We start from the raw sequence: 4,695 nt of genomic DNA, 5'->3' as shown, positions 1-4,695 counted from the left end.
GTTGTGGTAGTGACCGTGGCGGTGGCAGTGGATAATGGGAGTGATTGTGAGGTTATAACTATGTATGTCGAGTTAAGTATTTATAAATTGAGTCAAAATAAAATGAAGTTTCCTGTCACCTTTTTTCTTTTTTTTCCCCTTTTCTTTTTAATATTTAGTCTATATTTTAAAAGCCACTTATATTTGAAAATGATTCCATTTATGGCTATCAAATGGGCTTAACAGATATGTACTTGATACATTGTAACGGCTCAGGTCGAAACCCGAGCTTTTATCTTTTTTCGTATAGGGATGGTTGCATTAAAAACATATTTTTGTCAAAATTGGACCAATTTTGAAAATTTTTTAAGCATGAAAAATGATTTTTCCGAAACTCACAAATTTCAAATAATTTTTCCTAATAATTGTTCCTTATATATTAAATTGTCTAAATTAATTTGACGAAGTATTAGCCACCTTACACTGTCAAACTTAGTAATTACAGCCAAAAAATTATTTTTCTATGAAAACTGGGGGAACCACTTTTTGATTTAATTGAACTGTGATTTATTTATTTTTTATTTTCAAATCAAATGAGGGGTATTTCCTTATTTACATTGTAAACTTAAGTAAACGTCTTTATTTAGCCTCTTCCATTTTAAATGTTTACATGTGGAAACAAAGTTGTTGTGCAAGAGTTTAGAACCAGCAAAATTTTCCCTGAATGTTTGCGCCCGCGATCATCATGGTCATGTCCGCGACCAATATTTACTCTCGGTACTTTGTCTATAGAATCCTTGGAGCTTACGAGCTCTCCAACAACCCTTATAGTCCCACTTGCGATGGGAAAGTCCATGCCCACAATGGTCTGTTTATAAATGTCCTGAGTGCACATCCAAACCCATCTTCTACATTTTTCTCCCCCTTTCTCTCTTCGGTGGTGCTACATGCACCAATTAGTGTACACACTAGTATACCAACTAGTGTTATGATATCATTAATTACCCTATTTATTATATAAATTACAAATACCCAAAACCTCTAAAATTATGCTACATCATTTGTTGGTACACTAGTGTGTACACTAATTAGTACATATTGCATTATTCTTTTCTCTCTTGTCCGCCATTGTTGAGCATCTAAGCTCATCTGGGGTTTTTGGGTGAAAGTCTTACCCTAGTTCTTAATTATAGAATATATGGACCATCAAGGGCTGTATTTTGAGATGAAGTTGATCGCATTTTCGTTGTCATCAACCTTTGGATGTTCATCAAATCTCTCTCTATCTCTCTCTCTCTCTCTCTCTCTCTCTCGCGGTGTAGACACCCCATTTTTGACCGTCCTCAAGACTTGGACGTCACCGTTTGAACACTCGGTGATTATCCATGTTTGTGTTCGTTTGGAGTTCCCGGAGGTCTCGGCTCGCGCGCCCCGCCTCAGGATCTCCGAACTTGACCGTTTAGTGTCCGGTTTTGCACCGAACACTTGTGTTTTGCCTTGGAAGGGCAGGGTAGGGCTTGTAGACCATCCCCACCCATCACCGGCAGTGGCTAGATGCCACCGGCTGGTTTTTGCTGCCACCGGCAAAATAGTTTGCCGGTCGGCACTATTTATTGCCGGTCAGCACTTTTTTGTGCCGGTCGGCACTTTGTTTGGCCAAGATGGCATTTTTTGCCGGCCGATTGCTGTTCATCTGCTTTTGCAGATATTTTAGGACAGCTGTATAACTTTTTCTCCCCTCCATACACGTGTATGGAGGGATCTCCCTCTTGCAAAGCTTGTTGAATAAGCTTTACAAGAGGCTTATAGAGAGAGCTCTCTCTAAGGCTTAGAAAAAGAGGCTTAGACATTTTTGAGAGAGAAAAAGACAGAGGAGAGCTCTGGTTTTTTAGGGTTAGGGTTAGACATACACAATCTATCTCTCTTTCCCTCCCATTTTGCACACTAGGTGTTTTGTGCCTTACTATTGCACACAAACACCTAGTGTTTCACCTTCCCCTTGAGATTAGAGTTCTAAGGGGTTGTTCTTGAGTTTCTTGACTGATTTGGAGCTCAAGGAGGCCATTGGAGCATCCTTGTTGAAGAGGACTACAAGGGTAAGAAACTTACACCTTTGTTCCCCATTCTTGCATCAATTTTATACCTATCTTAGAGCTGTTTTTGTGATTATTGTATAACATAAAAAAGTTCTATTTTTAAGCCCTCTTTATTGTTTATTAAGAGTGTTTTGTTGTTTGAGGGGTGTTGACCACCCTTAAGCCTCAAAAGGCCTCATTTTGAGCCATTTTGTGCTAGCTCCGGGATTTTGGTTTTGAGGTCTCTTCACCACTGAAATCTTGAGGGATTTCAGTGGTGAAGATGATGCTTTGAAGTCCCAAGAAGGAGAGGGCCACCCCCTCTCCTTGTTGTCCTTGAAAAGGGCACATTTTGGCCTTCCTAAGGAAGCCTATGCTTGAGTGTGTGTTGAGCATGTTTGGTTTGTTTTTCATGCTTATATATCCATGATATAACATGATTTAAAGTTGGTTTTGGAACCTTATGCATGTTTAGCATAGTTGCCTTGTAATGCCATGTTTGTGCCTTAACATGATCTAGGTTGTTAGCCTTTGTTGGAGCATGTTTTAGGTTTGCATTTGTGAAGATTATATGCTTATTTTGCCATGTTTTAGATCTGTCCATAGTCGTTTGGGTCGATTTTAGCATGCATTATATGGCTCCTTTGCATTTAGGCTTGTTGGCCTTGAGTATGTGCATGTGTAGCATGCAATCTTTGCATTGTTTTGGTGATTTGGGATCATTCTACATGTCATTTCAGTCCCATTTCCATGCTTGTTTGATTGCCTCGCATGCCTCTTTAATGCTTTGAAAGCATGTTTTGCAATGTTCCATGTTTTGGTGCCTTTGCATGCCTTTGAATTTGGGCCACTTAGATGCCATCTAAGGAGTCCTTTGGCCTTGTTTTAACATGCTAAAAATCTATTTTTAGTTGTTTAATGCATGCCATGTTTGGTCATGATAAGTGTAGTTCAATGCCTCATCAACTTGCCTTGAACACTTGGACTTTTTGTTGCATGCTTGACTTGATTTATAATTTGATTTGGCATCATTTTATAACATGATTTTAAGGCTCATGTTGCATGCTAATTTGTCCATGTTTCCTTCTTTCAAGTGTGCTTGAATGTTGTTTGATTCATGCTTAAGTGTTGGTCCTTATGAGCATGTGTGTGTGCATGCCATTTAGCTCTCACTCTTTAGCACTTTTGGCTACTGTTTTAGGCCTATTTTAGAGTCGCCTAATTCATGTTTAAGTCCATCTTTGCATCCATTTGCATTGCCATATGCATGCTTGTATGCTTGCATAAGTGTTTTGCCATGCCATGTTGCATTCCTAGCTTGTGTGCCTAGGTTGCATTGCATTTTGCATGCATGCCTTGTTCCTTGAATTGGTGATAGGAATTGGGCCTAATTTGTTTGATTGGTGTGCATTGCATTTGAAACCAAAGTTGCATACTTGGTTCTTTGGGCCATCATGCATGGAAATGCGTGATTGGTGGTCCGAGAACCGAGGCACATGTCCCTTTGAGTCATCACAATGATAAGAGACATGGTTGATGCATACATGCTTTGAAATATGCTACCATGCCTTGTTTTGCCCTTTGTTGCTGTGAGTTCCAGGTTCTGCAGGAATACTCTGCCGACCGGCAGTGTAGTGTGCCGACCGGCACATTCTTCTCTGTCGACAGACCCTATTTTGTGCCGATGACCATACCACACTGCCGGTGGAAGTTTCACTCAGCCGGTGATGATCCCCTCTGTCCAAGGATGTAGTCCTGAGGCTTTGACAGCCTCCAGAGGAGGAAAGGAAGGAAAACAGAGGCAGCTTGCGCATGGTGGCGCGTCTCCCGAGACGCTTTCCTGCTTTAATTAATTTAATTCAATTTGTTAATTAAATTAGTTAATTTGTAATATTAATTAGCTTGCGTAGTTAGTTAATTTTGTAATATTTATTCGGTCCCTCCGAGCGAGGGCAAATCTGTAATAAGTGTGTGTGGGTGTGTGAATGTCTTCCAATCCCCACTTCTTTCTTCCCTTTTACTTACCTGCTTTGATGGTTAGTATTAGGGCACGTCTAATTTAGCATACCTTATGCTACGCATGTGTGCATCCATGCATTTGTATTGCATGCATTAGGCTCGGTACATCACGCTAATTGCATCAATACTTCAATTCCCAAACTGAATACGTGATAATTGTGCATTTTCACATGACATGTTTAGGATAGCCGAGCCTATTCTAGCAACATTTTGTATGCGATGCATTAGGCACTTCACATGGACTTGGATCATGCATGATTGCTAACAAGTTCTTTGTTTTGGCATGGAGTACTATGTAAGTATTTCCGCTTTAGCATATCGCACGAGTGTGAATGTTGCCATGACAGCATGCTTGACATGTGGCTAGATGCTTATGTGTTAAACTGTTTTGAATGCCTGTGGGTGAAGGCCGGATTGTTTGAGTTGGAAAAACTCGTTGAAATCCGTATTTTAGCCTACTTGCGAGTAGCAAATTCCAAAGCATTTTTCAAACCAAACGGATATGCAATGTTTATTTCCAAATTAGGCAATCTAGTCTATACTTGTTTGCCGTGCGCATAACATAGTAATTCTAGGCTAATAAATGGAATAAGAACACGTAACGTTTTCAAAAACGGATATC

The sequence above is a fragment of the Camellia sinensis genome, chromosome 11 (genome assembly GCF_055761805.1).
Source record: "Camellia sinensis isolate YWXY chromosome 11, ASM5576180v1, whole genome shotgun sequence".
In the NCBI taxonomy this organism is placed as follows: Eukaryota; Viridiplantae; Streptophyta; class Magnoliopsida; order Ericales; family Theaceae; genus Camellia; species Camellia sinensis.
The sequence above is the reverse complement of the archived record's forward strand: the minus strand, read 5'-3'. Positions refer to the sequence as shown.